Source organism: Seriola dumerili, unplaced genomic scaffold (assembly GCF_002260705.1).
Source record: "Seriola dumerili isolate Sdu_G_001 unplaced genomic scaffold, Sdu_1.0 BDQW01000091.1, whole genome shotgun sequence".
In the NCBI taxonomy this organism is placed as follows: Eukaryota; Metazoa; Chordata; class Actinopteri; order Carangiformes; family Carangidae; genus Seriola; species Seriola dumerili.
The window spans coordinates 7,304,526-7,325,031 of NW_019174346.1; the positions used below are offsets into that span (position 1 = coordinate 7,304,526).

At 38.9% G+C, this 20,506-nt stretch overlaps 1 protein-coding gene across 4 annotated transcripts in view; it reads right to left on the reverse strand.

Annotated features, from left to right (window-relative positions):
• Nucleotides 1–20,506, reverse strand: part of LOC111222229 (opioid-binding protein/cell adhesion molecule homolog) — a 428,859-nt gene that overhangs the window by 10,192 nt on the left and 398,161 nt on the right. The window lies entirely within an intron of this gene.

Sequence of the window (20,506 nt, forward strand, 5' to 3'; positions counted from 1 at the left end):
ATGCAAAGTGTCATATTGATTGATTGATGTGGGCGTGGCCTCTTGACTATTTCATATTCATTCATATTTATTTGATGAGCTTTACTATTACAATGATTGCGAATGTCAATTTGGGATAAATGTTTCCAAAGAAATATAATATAATATAACAACTTAATAATAATAGCTTACTCACCCTAAAGAAGAGCTGGATTGGTTCCACAGGAAAGTTGAGAACAAACTAATTTTGGGTGTTAAAAAGAAGAGTATTTTCAGAAGAGCCATGCAGCTAGAATTTAGGCTCACTCTTATGGTTCCTCATATGTGAAAATGCCTTTACTTAGCCTTTATTAACTTTGCTGGTTGTCCCCCAAACTCAAGAAACTCATTAGAAAACTCTGGAACATTGCAACAGTATAGATTCAGATTTGAACATGCACCATGCTCCTTTTTCACCATGGAAACAGAAAATCTTTTTTTACATGTTCTGCAAGTAAACATATTTGGAATAATCTTTCAGAATTGATGTTCTCTCAGTATTTTCCACATTATATTCTTTTATCAGTCTTCTATTAAATATATGTGACTTGGTTAATGTAATAATAATGTTGAGTAAATACAATATTCTCACATCAAAGTGGAAAGGCTTCAAACCCTCATATACTTTGTTTATGATGGATTTTGTAAATTGTTTTGAATCCTTAAAAGGTGTTACAAATAAGAACAAGATAAGATAACATGTCAAGGGCAAATGCTTATGTTGTACTGTTGTTAATAAAATGAAATAAAGCACATTCAATTAAAATATTTGGATACATATAACACAGAAGCAGTCAACCGGTCATAATTACAGTGACACAGAAGAATTAAGTCCACTCTCAAGTTTGGCTTTGTTTTAACATGATAATACAGTTAATCAAATGTGACAAATGTCAGTGGAAACCATCCTACATTGTGGCTGAATTTGTTCATGAGGTTTATTTGATGATTATAGTATATTAAGTATTAAGTAAACAAATGAAGTTTAAGGCTGTGAGAAAGTTTTAACATGCACTGTTTTGACTTGTCTTCATTGGCGATTACATTATCTTTCATTATAGCGGTACCATCACCTTGCCTCAGTCCAGCTTTGCCAGAGAGCTGTGCATGGCTGGGCAATATTATGCACATATGCATGCATTATGCAAAGCCAGCCAGCTATGACTAAAGCCTGCAAAATTATTCAGGAAGTATTGAGTTTGTATTAACAGCATCATGCAGTTACATAAGTTTAACAGGGCACACAGGGGCAGATCAGGAAACCACAAGGCTTCATACTAAAATATGAGCAAATATATTTATCAAACTGATGGAACTCAATATAAAGGATGTCTCTAATATAAACAAAGGCCTAGTAGCCTCTGAGAATTTAATGAATGTTTAATGTTGGCTCTAACAGTAGATGGCTGTTTGAAGTCACACACAACCTAGCAATCAGATGTCCTGAAACAATTCCATATTCAGGTATCAGTGGAATCTACTGATCATAACAAGCTCATCAGACAGAAGCATTTTGGAATCAGAGCTGAATGTGCTGCTCAGAGCTGTGTCACCATATCTGAATTAGCCCGTTAGAATGTGCCATAGTGCAACGGTTCAGTTGTGATTAAAATCTTACTAGGCAGCTTCCGACTAGTATGTACATTCTTTCAGTTGTCTTTGTCACTTCACAGAAAAGTGTTTTGGTGCAGGATTTGTTCATCATTAATTGGCTTGGGTATGGGTATCCTCTATCAACATTATGCTTTGGAAACTAGTCTTCAAAGTTATAGGTAACTATGAACTGAGATGGAAAAATGTACTCCATTTAAAGGTTCACTATCAGTGTTTAACTATTATATAGAATGTCTATATATATATATATATATATATATATATATACACACACACACACACACACACATTACTGCTGCAACAATGTGTAAGTTGGATTTTACTGCTGGAAACGCTCATTTGAACTACAGACATTTCATTTACAGCAATGTATCATATTCATCAGATCACATGTTTGCAGCATCACTGTTTTAGATTCCGTCCTTCATTTTTTTTCAAAAGGAAAAACTAATTTCACTTTGACATAAGCACAGAAGTCCATCTGTGGTAAATTCATTTGATTGGATGGAAAGGCAGGTCTCATAGCTGACACTGCATATCACAGCAAAAATCAAGCCATGAGGAGGAAGGAGCTGCCTGCAGAGCTCAGAGACAGGATTGTGTTGAGGCAGAGATCTGGGGAAGGATACAAAAAAAAATTCTGCTGCATTGAAAGTTTCCAAGAGCACAGTGGCCTCCGTAATTATTAAATGGAAGAAGCGTGAACTTTCCTAGAGCCAAACTGGTCACTCTGGCTGAGCTCCAGAGATCCTGTGTGATATGGGAGAAGACATTAACGTGTAAATATATCTTGCTGTAAATAAGTGGTTGCCTTATCTATTTGTTTTTCAGATGCCAACTAAGGAGAAACGGCCATGCTTAGCACCTGTGATTTAAATATAATGCTGGCAAACAGTGTGTAGCAACAGTTTAGCAGCAGTAAAGATGGAAGTGTTGGAAAGTATAACAACTTGGAGTGATGATAGAGAAAAAAAATGGTGTTGATGCTGTACTAACACACATGCTCATTAAGAAGGGCCACAATATGACTGTGGTTGATCCTCATAAATGCAACAGTCAGGGTCATTTGGATGCAGAGACAGGTAGTGCTGTAGTTGTGTATCACTCTGGGTACAGGCCACTATACAACCACAACTGCTTCCTTATTACCACGTTTCAAGCCACGTCATTTGAGGTTAGAGGAGTCAAGGTGAGAATCACAGGTAACATGATGCAACATCCAGGGCAGACTGAGCTTTTAAACAAGAAGGCAGACCACTTTACTGCAACGTGTTGAAAAGTGAACACGAGAACCGCTACATGCACCAAATTTGTACGTGAACCTGTGACTAAAAAGAGAAGATGTGCTTTGGAAGTAAATAACTGTGAGGTGCAATGTAACCGATACGAACACAGATATTAAAATAACCAATTTAACTATGATCCATTTCACATACAAACTGCTGAGTGCTGTGAAGACTATGTTTACAGATGGGTGTCGGAGAAGAAAATCCAAAGCAGCTGCAATCAGTGGAAATCTGAAGTCTGAGTCTGAAATAAAATCAATTCAGCATGATGGCAGTTGTTTCTTTTGAGCTTTATCTTATGTAATTTCACAAACTGAAAATGCAGACACCTTGCAAGCCAAGCAGCCGAATTCCACAAATACAGTCCTCTATTCCACACCAGTTGAAAATAAAATGTTCAGGTTTGTTTGCAACAGAGACTGAAATCTGGGCAGCTACTAACCTACTACAGGTTGACATACTGTATACACTTACAATGCAGACAGACGGATTTTATTTTTATTTTTATTTTTTGTTCACACACCAGGTAATCATCAAGCAGGTGGCAGAAGCGGTGAGGCCATTTACCTGAATCACAAGAATGGCAATCATTACGATACTTTGGCATGTGTAAGGCAAAGATGGCATTTACGATTAACATTGTCCAGATGAAAAGAAAACAAAGACGGAACAACAGCAAGAACAACATCATGCAGACCGTTGGTCAAGAAAGAAGCAATTGAAAGCTGTGGAGAAAACATACATAGCCAACAGATGGGACATTTCAGAGAAAAGAAAAGTGAGATATGTCACAAGCAAAGCTAAACATCTAGACTAAACATCAAGACTAAAATATGGTACAAATGTGCAATACAGGAATTCTATTGTAAACGCAAGTCACAGAAAGTAGCATAGTTTCAACACCATGTGCACAAACAAAGACAGCATGAATATGGTCTGGATGAAGCCTTTCAAGCATGTGTGGGTGAACAAAGCTGCAATAAATATATGCCTGATACAGTTTTTCAGCAAGAATGACACTCAGTAGAGTGCATACCTTCACCAAGGCCAAACAATCCAACACATCTATTAGACGTCTGCATCAAATTGTACAAAGTAATAGATCTCAACACCATAAATACTGTATGTCAGACTTTTTACATCTGGATCAAAACTATCCAAATTATTTCCTGAGAAATGTTAAGAAAAGTGATAAAATAACATCGCTGGATCCGTCCATGAAATGTTAAATGGACTTGTACCTATATAGGGCTTATCTTATTGATCACTCAAATCGCTTTACAATACTTGCCACATTAACCCATTCACTCACATATTCATACATCACACCAATACACTGATGGTTCAGCAATCGGGTAATGTGGGGGGTCAGTAGTTGCCCAAGGACACTTCGACTTGCTGCCTGGAGGAACCAGAGATCCAACCACCAACCTTCTAATTAGTGGATGACCTGCTCTACCTTGTGGGCCACAGCCGCCCCATTGAACGTGATACACACCAAAATTTAATGGATTCTTCCATGGCCCATGCCATGCAAAGGTTCGGTGTAAATCAGGTCAGTACTTATTGAGTAATCCTTCTAATAAACAAACAAACAAACAAGCATACTAACTAACTAACTAACTAACTAACACTACAGGTGAGAAAAACATAACCTTGAATTGTGTCAGAAATAGCCTATGAATTTGTGAGTTATGGCCAAAAAATGTGTTTTGTGAGGTCAAAGTGACCTTGATCTTTGACTTTGACCACACAATTCTAAGCAATTCATCCATGAGTCCATGTGAATGTATGTGCCAGATGTAAAAAAAATCCCTCTGGGCACTCCTGATATATCACAAGAAAGCTGGGGTCAACGTGACCTTAAACTTTGACCTTTGACCACCAACATCTAATCAGTTCATCCTTTAGACCAAGTGGACTTTTATGCAAAATTTGAAGGGATTCTCTTGAGGCCTTCCTGACATATTGAATTCACTGCATTCATCTGCAGTTCATCCTTTAATCCAAGTGAATATTAGTGCCAAACTTTAAGAAATTCCCTCAAGGTCTTACTGAGATATAAAGTTCACAATGATAGGATGGGCGGTCGGGGTGGACAACCTGAAAACAGAATGCCAAAAAAAGGACAGGAAAGTTGACAGGAAGTTCACCTGAGTTACTGAAAATTTACCGAAAACACTACATAGTCTGCTGATGATGCCGTAGACTTCTTTTCTAGAAAGGAGGATGAACACACATTCTACAGTGGGTCCAGATGGCAGTGCACCTGCTGATAAAGTACTTATTAACATGTATGTGATTTTGTGGGAAGAATTACAGTTTTCAAGACAAGGCTATTGATCTGTCACACGGATAGACATCTCAAAGATACAGTGCCTGGATAGAGTGTTGCTAACAACTTCCCCCATGAGCTACAATGTCTCAGTGAGTTTATTTCCATGCACATTCACCTCATCAAAGTCATACCTTTGAGAGAGAGAGAGGCAGGAACTCTGTGCAAGGAACAACTGTGTGTATACCATCCAATCTATCACATGTGACAAGCATTTTGCCATGAGATCTATCTATCTATCTATCTATCTATCTATCTATCTATCTATCTATCTATCTATCTATCTATCTATCTATCTATCTATCTATCTATCTATCAGGAAGAAGAAGAAGAAGAAGAAGAAGAAGAAAGAAGAAGAAGAGGAAGAAGAAGAAAATTATCCAATTAGACTGTTGTCTGATGCCATAAATGAACCCAAATGAACAGGCCTAACAGAGGAACACCTCCATTTTGGTAATCAGCACAGAAATTATTTGCAATGATAAGGCAGCTTAGAATTCCCACATGGTTCTGTTCATTTAGCTCTGCTTACTTGAGCTGTCCTGAAATGTTGAATGCTATGCTTCGGCAAGAACGCAAGCAAGTGAATTAGATGGCCTTTTTTGGGCACAAAAATCTGAATTATTAAAGCACAATCCAGTGACTGCAGCCAGAATGTTTGATTTCTAAGGGCAATGCTTCTTAAAAAGAAAAGATGTTCTACAAAGCCCTGCAGCACCAATAGGCAAGATGACTTTTATTTCACCAAGTTTAAGATGCATGGGTCCCCCCACACACCCCATATTTTGGGTTGATGAAGCTCCAAAAGTAGACTAAGATTCTGATGCTAAGGTTGTACAATTTTGTGATGCCACATGTCAAATGCTGCCTAATCCAGAACATTTGGAAATAATGGATGTGCAAAAACACAGTGAATACCATGCATCTTCTGATAAGACAAATTCATAGAACTAGAAGTAGAAGTAGCAGCCAGACCAGGCATTGCTGTAGAATTTGAGGGACAAAAAGATGCTGGCTCTGAAAAAAGTGAAGGGGGAACTAAAACTGCCCGAAAATGACCCAGTTGCTCTGACATCTAGAGTGGTCCAAAAATGTTTGAAAAAATGAAAACTGTCCAATCAAATTCTGAAAAAACAGACAAAATTCCACTCTGCTGAGGATTTTTTTTTTTATATTTTAAATTATCACAAAAATATCTCTCAGATAGTAAACAGATAGCTTCTCCCATGAATCATTATCAATATTTTGCTGCTAATGCTGTATTTTTACTTGTACTTTTCATATGCCCTCGAAAGTAAATGTGAAATGGGACTACTGCTTGATCAGGCTTAAAAGGAGCCCATGAATGGAAATTCACAAGCCAATGAGTCAATGAACAAATTGGCACCATTGTCTTGTAAATATCTTGTAATGTTACAGTGCAAGAATGCTGTTACAAATTATCCAGCCTACCATTTAAACACAGTTTACATGGAACCCAGTTCATTGCAACTGGTGAAATTCCTGTCAGAATGGGTGTAGTCATCTTAAAAAAAACATGAAATATGCTAGACAGTGGCGATCGTGGACTCTGTGGGGCCCTAAGCAACAAAGCCCACTGTAGCCAATCAAAGAGGCCCCTCCCTTTCATGTGCAGACTATTGGCAGACAATACAACTTACAGATGTCCCCTAAATGCCTCGCATACAGACAATCAGTACATGATAAAATTTACAGATGTTCCCTGAATGCCTCACATGCAGCGTGCATCATCAGGGGCCCCACTTAGGGGGTGTTTAGATCAAAAGCTGTGCACTGTATAGTATCTTTATGGGAAGTCTGAGGTGGTTTAGAGTTGTCATTGCAAAATGTGCCAATCTGACATTGCGACATCGAGGCTCCCTTTTCCCCCTGGGGGACCCAAGCATTTGCCTGCTCGCCTCTTCTGATGGTGCAACTCTGATGCTTGATTGTCAACAATGAAACACTCCTACTACTGGAACATACTGCAGTTATACAGTATATGCCCCCTAGGACCGAACGATATGCAAAAAAATCATATTGTGATTATTTTGACAGATATTGAGATTTCAGTGAGTCACAATTAATGTTGGGATAGTAATTTTTACATTTCACGAAAAGTGAAGATGATATGATTTTTTTCTGGGGATTGTACCAAAGAATCATGTTCACTTAAGGTATATCAGGAGAATATGATTTGTAGGCCTTGAGGTCTCTGCACCACCACAATGCTTCATTTATGGTCTGTTGTGACACATTTTACCTTCATAAAAAATCACAGCTTTTGGATATTGCACTTGGCCATGTAGTGATTTTTTTATATTTCGATTAATTGTACAGCCCTGGTGCCCCATTATATGGACTGCCTCCTGAAACCTTCTCCATTTGAAACTTACAAAGACATTTATGACCATGTTGCTGTGCACAATGAGAACAGCGCATGGTATTTTTCAGCTCTATTGTGGATGGAAACCAGCTCTGTTTGAGAAAGAAGTTGATAAAATAGCTGTTGCTGAAAAGATGGTACCAGCCAATGGTGAAGTGGAAGACACACAGGCACAGATCTGCCCAGAAGGAGAGCTAGACACTCCTGTGATGACAAAATCACAGACCTGCCGTCAAACAATCTCTATACACAATTGAGGCTAATACAACATAAATAACAAGAGCAGATGCTTTGGAGTTGCTTTGATCTTTAAATAAGTAATAGTCTGCAATTCTCTCTAAAATTCAACACTGGTCTTTGCAGGAAGTCAATGGTGAGAATTCTCAACTTTTAAAAGTATTCATTTGATCATTGAATCAAAGCACATTATTATGAGTCAGCCAGAATTCTCAAAAGACTCAAGACAGATCAATCAGATGCCTCGTTACTGTAGTACTAACAGCACAATGGGTGTGGCTGCCTACAAAATAAATGTAAAATATTATACATAATACATCTTCAATATAAACAGATTTGTTACTACCAATCGAAAACTTAATAGAAGAAAAAATGAACTCCTTATGTGCAAAACAACATAGAAATATTGATTATAGATTAAATATCCATTATTGGCCACTGACTTTTAGCAGATATACATGGAGGATTGAAACCAATCAAGCAACCAGGAGACACTTTCATCAGCTGCCACCAGTGAAAGGTCGGATTTCATGTAGCTGAGCTCATTCAAATAGTCACACACAAGGATTCAGGCTTTGCCTTGAATTGTATATGTATTCATAACATGGAAACACCTCTCTGTTTATAGGAGCCCAGTGATCATCTCCAAATCCATGATATACAGTAACACCTCCACATCTTCCTCCACATCACCCTTGCAATTATCAAAAAGTAGGCCATCACACATCTACCGCATGCATGCTCCTACATACTCTACACTGCAGTATCCTTTTCATGCCACTTATTACTGCCACACTCTCCCCTTGTCTGAAACTTGTCACAATCACTAATTTTACCGCTTTTCCTCTTTTATGTTCCAGACTTACACAGGTCACTATTATGACTGATGTGCAGAACAAAAGCAACATCAGGACTTTGGGTAAACACAATGGGATACTAATGGACACATGATTACACTGTTGCTAACACCACTGCCATGTGTGATCATGATAGGTCAACACCTGCAGCTTATCCATCCACAATCTGATGTATCTTGAGTCACACTGTCATGTTTAAATGTCTTTAATTGATATAAATTATTTATACAGGATTAATCTGTTGTATTTAGCTTGAAATAATGTGGTTAAAGCAGGAAAGTCAGTAAATCAGTCTGCATTGTTTTATGAATGAATGTGTGTGACACTGTAAGACAGTGTCTACTGTCCACAGTTGCTTCATAGTTGTATGAAAAGCTTCTCATTCAGTTCATTAAATCCCTGCTGCATCTGAAGGCAGTAGGACTGATATGTTGTTAAATCTGCAGCCTCTGAGAAGTGCTGCGGCAGAGCACAGTGCTGTTATGCACGGCCGTTCACTGTGTTCACCTTCATTAAATCGCCTGGAAACGACACCAGGCTGCGGTATAACCATACAGACCTCCACACACATAAGACTGGTCAGTAATAAGTTCATATTCTGCTTTGTTGTGTAGGAGATAACCGGTTACCAGCTCATCATTTTCCAGCTTTACTGTTAGCAAAAGTAGTTTCTAATGTTCTGAATGAAACACATTAGAGCGAAATCCTGTTTTGTAACATTAATTACTAAACTATGCACATGGTGAGATACATTAGAATTATTGCTGAAACAACCCAATATAATCATATAACCAGTTTTACCAATTCATTATCATAGTAACTACCTGTATTAATTCTTACTGCACGTGTAGTCACAGGATGTGCACAGTGCATGCAGATGTACAAACACACACATGCCTGTGTGTTAGGAGTCACATGTGCACACACATGTGCATCTGCCTGGCTGAGTTGTACTAACAAATCACGCATTAATACGTGCATACACGTATTAGTACGTACATACATACAGTATATACATGTGGAACTTCTAGTAAACAATCACTTGAGTGTATGTTCGTGCGTATTACCTGTCTGACCTGAACAGCCACACAGGTCGTTTTTTCAACCCTCTGACACAACCGATATTAGTGTCTCCTGAAATAGAATACCTGCCTTCATCGCCATGATTATTATAATAATGGTCATTGGTTAGGTTTAGGAAAAGATGATAATTTGGGTTAAAATAAGTTCTTCCTCAACATTAGGCGATCTTTCTTGTCTTGATCTTTCTTACAATAATAATGATGTGGTTAACTTTTTCAAGCGGTCATGGATAATAGGAACAAAATAAACTGCTGGTTTCACATGGGAATCAAAGGGAGTCTGGTTCATACCTTATTAAAGAAACAAAGATCAGCAGTCTCAGTTTCCAGCTACTCCCTGTCTGCCGAAGCGCATTGGCGAATCGCAGATTTTTAAAAAAAAGTGAGACTACTTTATTCGTTTACTAGTTTTAATCCCCTGGTCCGTTTGTTATGGAAAGCAGGATATCACTATGGATAATTCGGCTACCGGGAAAAACCTGTTGAACATCTATTAAAGAATCAGTGGTAAGCAGTCTCAGTTTCCAGTTACTTCTTGACGTCATGTGTCTGCCGACAAGCTTCGGTGAGCACAGATTTTTTTAAAGTTATTTTCAGGGCATTTTGCCTTTATTCAGATAGCTACAGAGAGAGAGAGAGAGAGAGACAGGAAAGTCAGGGAGAGAGAGGGAGGGGATGTCACGGGTCGGACTGGAACCCCAGCCACTGCTGGTAGGACTAAGCCTTTGCGGTTTGCGCTCTACCAGCTGAACAGCTGAGCCTCCAGGGACTGATTTTTAAAGTGAAACTGCTTTTTGGTGGTTCTGCCGGTTTTCATCCCCTGGTCTGTTTGTTATGGAGAGGAGGACACCCTGTGGGTAATTCGGGTGCCGGTGAAAACCTCCTGAACGTCTGATTCGTAAGATATCACAGATATAATCGAAACAAAGGTTAGCAGCAATCTCAGCGCTGACTCTTCACAGATGACAACTCCCATGATAGAGAGACTCCTAGCGGCAGAAATTTCATACTGTGCGTTTAGCCAATCTGATCATTTGCATTTTGTTTTCCTGAGACCCCTCCATCCTAACCCTAACCCTGTCACACCTACAACCTATCATCATTATATCATTGTGTTTCAGTGCACACAATGCTGCTCTACCCTCATTATCCACAGTCTTGTCTGGTTCAGCATCAGTGGTTCACACCCTTTAAATAGAGTGTTTGAGCCAGTGCCAGGGTTTTTGCCAAAATACCCTGCATTAAAGATAAAATGATAAATCATTATTATCTTGTCGGTCCGTCCTCTGGTGGTAGCACCGCTGAGCCTCTTCATGTGCTGCTGGTGTCATTTTGACCACCAGTCCGCCAACTGTGTGAACCAAGCCAATGAAAACAGCAAGTGCCACGTGCCAAAGAAGTTTCTCTTTCTGTGTAGTAGAGAGAGAATAAATGTTATCTCAGCAGAAACCAAGCTTTCACAGGACACTTCAGTAACCAATACACAGCACTACCAAAGCTCTGATGAATACACAAATAACTCCTCATTATAGAATTATTTTATTTTAATGGGTTTGTGTTCGCAGAAAACAATAATGTACAACAGCAGGACTGCTGATATTTTAAAATTTCTTCAGGTTTTCCACCTAGAGTATTTTTCGTAGCTCTACAAGTGAGCTGTCCCTCTAATCTCTGAGTCTTTGTTAAAGACAACAGCTGGGTTTGTGAGCAACTCATTAGTGAGATAGTGATGTGTCCTGCACTGCCATCAAAGTGACATGGCAGGACATCGGGGAGAGAATATAAGAGAAGGTGGTCAGGAGGAGAATGTAAAGAGAGCCAGGATGTCTCAGGAGAGGCCAGCAGGAGAATGTGTACCCTTTCTGTGTCCCTGAAAATAAATTCATCCTCAAACTCATGGGCAAAGAAGAAAATGGGATAGAAAATGGAAAGAGGGGAAGATATTTGTGTGCAGGGCAAGGGAACAACTTTGGAGAGGAAAAAAAAGACAGGAGAGCAGATGCTTGAGGGATAGAGGCATTTAAGGAGAAGGAGTGAGGGGATGCAGAGAGGTAGGATTTAAATTGATGAATCCAAACATGGGGGAGAGAAAGAAATAGAAGCAAATAGCAGATATGAACTGTTAATAGACAGAAAGAGCACACAGAAGCACACAGAGAGAGAGAGAGAGAGAGAGAGAGAGAGAGAGAGAGAGAGGGAGTGGAGATGCTGTTACCACTGTTGTCTGGAGGGAAAGGTAGTGAAATGTGTTGAAGAAGAAGCGACACAGCTTTTTTAACTCAGGCACCTCTGTCCCTCCACACACACACACACACACACACACACACACACACACACACACACACACACACACACACACACTACCAAAAAAAACACCATCTTGTACTAACTGTATTTTTTATTCAGACATTTGGCACAAGACAAGCACAATGAGACAAAAAAGAAGTAAGACAGACAGAGACAAGTTGTAGTCTATAAATACAAATAAAAAGAGAATCAAATTATTATACCATTATCTTGTTGCTAACAAAAAAACATAAAACTAAATTGCATAAACCCTATGTACATAGATAACACACACTAGAGAAGCTGATTATTACACAAACAAGAAACAAACTATATTGTACAATTGCCATTGAAACCCTGACCTTTCTTGCCTTCCTTGATGCAAAGTCATCAATCACATCATGATAGCAAAATTGCGATTGCGTGCGAGGTCACTAAAGTGTTTCTGTGACAAATTTTGATAAATTCTTGAGTGCTCCCTTTTGTGTATGAATTTCAGCAGCTCAAACATGGTAAGGCCTTCAACGGCAAGTCCGGCAAGGTTTTCACTTCCTGTGCAAGCTCTCTGCCATCCAAGTGAGTGTTCTTTATAGTACAGTGTCTAAGGGCCTCACATTGTTCTGTCAGCTCTTCATTTGAGAGATTTTGGGAGGTTGACAACACTCCAAACTTCTCTCCCACATTTTTCAATGTGGAAAATCTTTCCTGGAGGCCTGAGGTTGCAGCATCAACAGTGACACTGAAAAAATGTCACCCACAGCTTCTTCAGGGCGTCACTCAAAGGCTTATCAAGTGATTCGTATGAAAGCAGCTGCTTCGTGGGCCTCAGCTTTTTTTTGTTGTAGGACGGCCTCCCCAGTCAGAACCTAATGCATATCCTTTGCTGACGTTTTTCATGATGCATGTTTCTCTGTAGCTGCTGACACCTCTCTCTGTCTTTCTAAGAGGACTGACTGCAGCATCCACATCCATACTGGGAGACTGCATAAGCTTGCTTACATGTTGGATCTGGCTCAGGATGTCATACCACACCGCTGTACAGATGTTGAAGCAGTACGATGCCACCTCCTCTGGCAAGGCCTGAGCCCAGGGTCCTTGCTTTGATACCTCACCTCAACCAGCGCCTGTCTCACTGCTGCTGCCTGCTACCTTAGCTGTGTGGGGAGGCTGAGAACAAGGTGTACAATTTGTGTAGGATGCCAAAGTAACGTGTGGCTCTTCCTTAAGTGTTACATTAGTCACAACTACTGACAGCTGTTCATTGAGGCTGACATCTGGAGTGTAATCTAGGATGATAGAGAATAATTTTGCCAGCTTGGTGTCACTCACCATTATTGAAATGACCTTGCTGCTCAACAAATCAATGAGTTCACTCTGTATTTGGTGGCCAAGGGAGCTGGTGTGACTCGAGGTCCCTTTTTGGACATGGTTAGGATGCTCTTTCATGACTGGATCAAATTGTGCCATCAGTTCAACCTCTTTGAGGAAATTACCATTTAACGGAGAGTGCAGTGTTTCTGTGTGTCCCCTTAGGGTCAGTATCTAATTACAAGAGACTGCACAGTAGCAATCGGATGTGTCAGTGCCCTGCTCCATCTTATCCTCTCATACTTAATCAGTGCCATCTCATGCTTATCAAGGACGGCCATCATGTGAAGTCAGCAAATAACTTGCATGTTTCTTGCATGTTTCACCCCCAGAAGTGCCCCTGAATTTGCATTGAGACCCATTTGGGAAAGTTTTCTCAGGTCCCTACTTTGAGAAAATGGTGTCAGACCTTTGGACCCCAGACCTAAATCTGCCACTGTAAGACACACATTGAGAAAGACTATTTATTTCAAATCTGTCCATAAAGGCAACTGATGGAGAGCAACTGATTGCTGCAGCTTAGTCTTAAACTGTGCCTCTGCTGCTGCCGCTATGCAAAGGGAAATATATAGATAGTTACTTTTCCACTGATAATTAGCCTTCAGCATATGGAATTTCTTAATGTGCCAGGCCTTCTTTGATGCATCATCCTCTTTGAAGGAAACAAACATAAAAGGGCTGAGCGGAAAAAGAATCATAGAAATACAGTAGCTTGAGGTTCTACATTTTACTAGGATGCATTAAGGCAGCTTTACTTCTATTGAATAGGTTTGCCAGCGAAGAGAATCTGTTGTGACAGTATGGTTTAGATTTGACCCGTCAATAGCATGCATATTTTTGAGCATACAAAGAAATATGAAAACCATGGCTGCTACTAATCTCTAAGGGCACAAGTCCTTTTGTATCTCACTTATAGTATAGGAGAAGCAGCTGTGTAGCATCTGTGAGACAGATACAGTATTTGAGCTAAAAGGAATTTACAGTATTTCATTAAATTTCAAAGGAAACCTACTGAAAGATACATTCCTTGACTGTTGAACAATTTCATGTCTCTCCAATAAAAAGAAGTGTTTACAACCCAATCCAATTAGTTGATTCAGTAAAATAGAGTCAGAATGATCTATAAATCACGGATGAATCTTCTGGTATAAAAGCAACTATACTGAAATTGCTATTTGCATTGATTGTAATTTTAAGAGTTTGTATCTGTCCACTTAGAGAAAACAGACAGACCTAAATCTGCAAGTGAGCATTAAAGGACTTTCAATAAGAATTAGAAAAAAAAAAGCACAGTTCAGTGCTACGCCTAACTTTGACATATCAGAACTATTAGCATAGTTAGCATCTTTTAATTATTTGTGTTGTTTGTTAGCTTGTATATGGCAGTGACTGACAGTGTTAGTGTTAGTGCTTGTGCCAATGCTAACTCTCACTCTCTGTAATGACAACGTTTCAGGATTATTTAGCCCCGCCCCCCTGTCCCCACAAGTCGACAACATTGGTTCTGTAGGTTATATGACAAATGAAACCCTGGCTGTCTGAAAATGTTTTTATGAGACTCTCATTGATTCACTGTAGTTCCAGCGTGGGAATACACAGTCATGGCTTATTTTGCTCATAATATGTCTTGTGTTATATGAAAAACATCATAGATAGATAGATAGATAGATAGATAGATAGATAGATAGATATTTTGTTTATCACTTAGAGGAAATTCAGGTGTTCAGCAGCTTATTTGTAATAATAATAAAAATAATAGTTAATAATAAATAAATAACAATAATAATTAAATCATCATCATATCATATGGATGTTAACAAAGTTAAAAACTTGATTTTCATCAAAGAGGATCTTTAATGACTAAACAGTCTTTTTTTTCAATAGTTAGATACCTGCTAACAAAATCTTCAAAAACACAGTAAAAATGGGTTATATTTTTACAATATTAAAATACAGGAATAAAATAAAATAAACGCTCCCTCTCTCTTATATATAAACTGTTATATAAACTCATATATAAACTGTTGCTCATAAAGTTGGAATAAAATATTTTTTACCTCTTTCCATGAAATGATTATGACAATGTGATTTATTTCATTTCTCCTGGGTAATTGGGACACATCATGTAATCATTGCACCTGGTCAAAAGTGATTACTGATGCATTTAAATTATTCCAACTTTATGGGCGACAGTATATACTGTATATGTGTGTGTGTGTGTGTGTGTGTGTGTGTGTGTGTGTGTGTGTGTGTGTACATGTATGTATGTATATAGATATATTGAACAGCAGTAGCCTGTATATTCGGATGTATAAGGTCCTGCTGTTCTTGGTCCATCAGTATAAGTGGTAGGCCAAGAGGTTGACAAGGTTGTTTACTCTGGAAAGATTAAAGTAGTAATTTGAGCAGCTTTTCAGCAGCTTTCAGAAGAACCTCAGTGGATTGGGTTTTAGCTCCATGAGCTCTGACAAAACATGCTTCAAGTCACAATACTTTGTAAAAGAACAGCCTCCCTGCTGATCTGTTCTCAGTCCTGTGTGTGTTGCTGCTGTTAAGATGGCAAAAACAAACAAAAAAGGGAAGACAGATTGTGCAAGGGAAGACAGGGTACAGAGTAATCCAATATGTCTTAGTTTCCCTTAAAATCTAACTAAAAATTGAACTTGTAATGCTGTCATGGCAGGAAGTAGAGGCAACATTATTCATTACCCTCTAACAACTTACACAATAATCTATAGTCTTTTAAATCTTCATTAAATTCTACAAAGCAACAGCTGTCCATTCAATTTGTGTTTTTTTTTTCTGCTAATGTTGCAATAGACAAGAACAATACCTGTAACTATGGTAACTGTAAACATGAAAGTCGAATGATAAAAAAACTAAAATATATTATCATCAAAATACAAAACAAATATAGTAAAAAAAAACAATTCTGAACATCTAAAACTTTAATAATATGGAATTACAGTAAATTCTTTCTTTGCCTAGTAAAAAAAAAGATTTCAATTTATTTCCACTACCAACTCCATCACTTCCAACTTCAAATTAATCTTTTCGAGCAACCAGGCCTGTGCAAATCTGCAAAACTTTTATTGCTCCTAGGCCAAATTCAATCATGTGCATGTTCATTTCGGCTGCTTTAATGCACCGGGGCGTCGGCTGGCCACCTGGGCTGACAAACTTTGCAGTCAGGTTGTGCGGTCTGTGGAAGATACCAAGGATCACTTCTGATCCACCACAAGCCCCTAAAGCCATCTATCTATCAAAGGTGAGGAGGAGCTGGGTCACGGCTGTGTGAGAGCCCCAGCCTCAGCCTGAATTCATCAATCTTTTCGCACACACACACAGCCACACACATGCAAGATCTTTATTTATTTAATTCACTCTTTTTAACACCCCAGAGTGCTTGCAATAGCTGGGCCCACACTGAATGGCCCCGGGCTGGAGCAGAGTTGCTCTGCAGCTGGGAGATACTGGAACATAAGTTTGGACTTCAGCAAGTACTGGGACATTTTCTGCTCTGCCGCTCTCTCTGAGTCAGGGTGACAACTGTGCTGTGTGACTCTGTGTATTCTCACCAAGATTCCTTATCAAGTCATCAGTTGAATACTGGAGATGAAACTGACAAGAAAAAGGTAACTAAAAAATAGCAGTGAGAATTCAACACATTGAATATGAACAATTTCAGAGAAAAAACAAACAGAAAAAGACTGAATCACTGTCTTTTATCCTGCATGAGGAAAATCAAAACGACAGCTTCTCAAGCTAACGCTAGTCTATTTGCATTTACATCTCACACAAAACTGAAAGCCAATAGACATCCCTGAATTGTAGTTTTATTGGTGCCTGCACCAGAATTTCACTATGAATTTCAATGCACTGTCTCAGATATGGATTTTAAACAGATAAATAAACATAAGCAACCAGTCACTGCATCCATTTTGATCATGAAGAGTGCTGAGATGAACACAGAATAGAGAATGCCTTTGAATGGAGCTGCAGCCCTAAAAAACTGCTTGTTTTACATAAAGATTCTCAATCAGTTTGGTGTTGCACAAAAGCTCACACTTGGTGGAAGTGTATTCTCATGCTGCACAAACACACAGGCACACACTCATACACACTCTTCCTCAGCTATCCCACAGTGCACATATGCACAGCAGAGATCAGAGTTTGTGATCTCAGCTGTCTGTATAAAAGATTAGTTTTAAGGCTTTTGCTTGGAAAAAAAAAAAACATGAAAACACATTGATGTCACAAATACATGGTGGGCACCTTGTGGTGGTCAGTCACTATGGTACCCTATATAATTGCTGATTGCAGTTCACATTTATGCAATTGGCCAAATTGGCTCTTCTCCCACATAAACACAAAGACCACATATAGTCAATACATTTTTTGGTTTATTATTAGTGTTCTAACCCTGTGGGGGTAGAATCCTATTGGTTTTGTGCCGGTTTATAATTATTTTTCTGCCAGATTTGCTAAAATTCCAGTTAGTTGACTGGACAATGACTGGAAATGATGTCCTTCAGCTTCCCAGGAAATATTAGCTCAATCGGCCACAAGGCGGCGCTATGATCGAGGCCAATTGACTTGAAATCTGATTCATATGTCCAGCTCAATGTGATCTACAACAAAGCCTCCAGTACCATAAAAGTCCACCATATTGGATTTTTTTTTGCTAAATAGCAAAACAGTCAAATGAACTGAACTTTTTGAATTTGACTTTAGCAACACCAAAATTTGGTATACAGGCTTGGGGGACTGAGAAACACATTTCTCTTACAAATGAGCAAGATCCGTCAATAAACATGGCCGCCATCAAACAAAATATATTAGCAATGAGCGTGGCTGAATATTGACCATAATTTATTAACCATTTTTCCAAACATGATAAATATGGATAACGGTAAATATATCCAGGTTGCTATAGGGAATGGGGTCTACCAAAGCATTTTCAGCCTGATCCATAGGAGGCGCCACAAATACTAAAAATGTGTCCCTCAAAATTTAGTGGACAGAATTTCACCAAATTTGGTACACATGTTCTGGGAGCAAGTATTAAAAGTCAAAGTCAAAGTCTGTGCTATACTGATTGATGAAAGTGAGTGTGGCTTATTCATCAATATCTGCCATCTTTGCTCCATTGTGCAGTCAGCCGGAAGGAGCCACGAACATGAAAATTGGCACAATAAACCTAGAAATGATGTGCAAATGCTTCACAAAAAAATATGATATCAGTCAGCCCGATGGTGGCACTACAATTAGGTAAAAAGTTTTTGTAAGGCTACCCATGCCACATTGCAAGTCCTATTAACTTCAGCTTTAACTCACACCTACAAGGCAATATACTAAACAAAAAGCCTCTGTGATGACAGAGGCCACCCTAATGGACTTTTAGCTAATTTACATAATTAGCTAAAATTCGGCTGCTTCTCTCTGTTGATCGCATAGGAATTTTCTGCTTGCGGCTATAATTAATTTTTTTTTTTTTATGACAGCAGTTAACATATGAAGAAATGTGAAAAGTATTCTCTGCTCTTGGTGTACTGAAGCAAAACTGTATGATTTGGCTTTTGGATGACTCAGCTATCTCAATCCCACATCAAAATGAAGTTACAGGTAATTATAACAGACCGCACCTTCAGGAGGTCTGAAGAGACAACAACTCTGTTGTTCACATCAGGGCGGGAAGTTAAGGCAACTATGAAACCAGCTGTTAGATCAAGTTAATGAGATTTGACAACAATAGTTCCCACATTTACCTGAGTGGTGCAGTCCCATGCCTCAGAAATCAATCAATTCTGTCAGACCTTTCTCTCCTCCGTCTAATTCACTATTTGCCTAATTAAAATAATTACAAGGCTATTGATTGGCTGTTCAGGAGAAAACGCTAATGAGGCAGCTTTTCCTAATTAGGCATTACTTTTACTTTCTTATACTTTTTATATAGTCATTAAAGTAATTTATGTGTGATTGTCACTAGACATGACATCATTGAACCGATATTCCAATATGGGTGAATTATGTTGTACTGCATAACCAGTTTTGTTGTCAATTTTTTTTTTGATAACAGTATGAACTGGTCATACCTTCCTCTCACTGTTCATTTGGCACAGTCGTTAAATTTCTGATTAATGCTTTGTTAATTTGCAGGCAGTGAAACAGAAAGTAGATACAGTTGACCTGAAATCAGTGACCCACCCCTCAGATCAATGATTAGGTCCCTGAGAAATACCAAGTTCAGTCAAAGTTCAGTCAACTTCATTACTACGCTGGAGAAATAAATGTGTTGGAGTGGTAGAGAGAGAAAGTGTATTAGTGCCAAAGATGGCCAGATAGTTGAGTTCTAAGGCCGGAAAAATTTTTACCCTATTTATGATCAAAACATTGGGTGTTGATCATGAGGCTTTTCATCTTTTTTTTGAGTCCAAGGAATTTTTTCAGAGATGGAGAATATAACATGATCTTCTTATAACATGTTATTAGATGTTCTGCATGGCCACAATTGAAGGCAGGCTGAAAAGGGCTGTTGAAAATGGGGTGTGATGTGTTCATGGTTTAAATATGGGCATAACAGAGAACACTTTCAGACCAGTCTTTCCTAAAAGGCATCCATAATGTTTCACTTGTTTTTACAGAGAGAACTTAAACTCCTGTATAGCTCTGACCGATTAATGTCTGAAGTGGGAGATAATGTTGCTTTGTTAGTTTCTGAAAGTCACACAAAGTGTCCCCCATTGGAAAGGTGTGGGAAGAAGGGCTTTCAGATGCTGTTTGACCATCTGATAAGCACTTCTGTTGGAGCATACTGTATTAAGGCCCTAGCAGGGGGCTTATCCAAAGTGTACAGCGTCTGGGACCAGCTAACCAAGGGCTGCAAAGAGAGTGGATGAGTCGTACACTCCAAAAGCTGAGCAAACCACCATGAACTATAGGGGTCGTTGACAGATTGCGGCCTCCTGCAGGACAGGTGCAGGTCAAGCTGCTTGCTCAGTATGCTCCATATTTTGCCCTACACTATGATTTGGTCA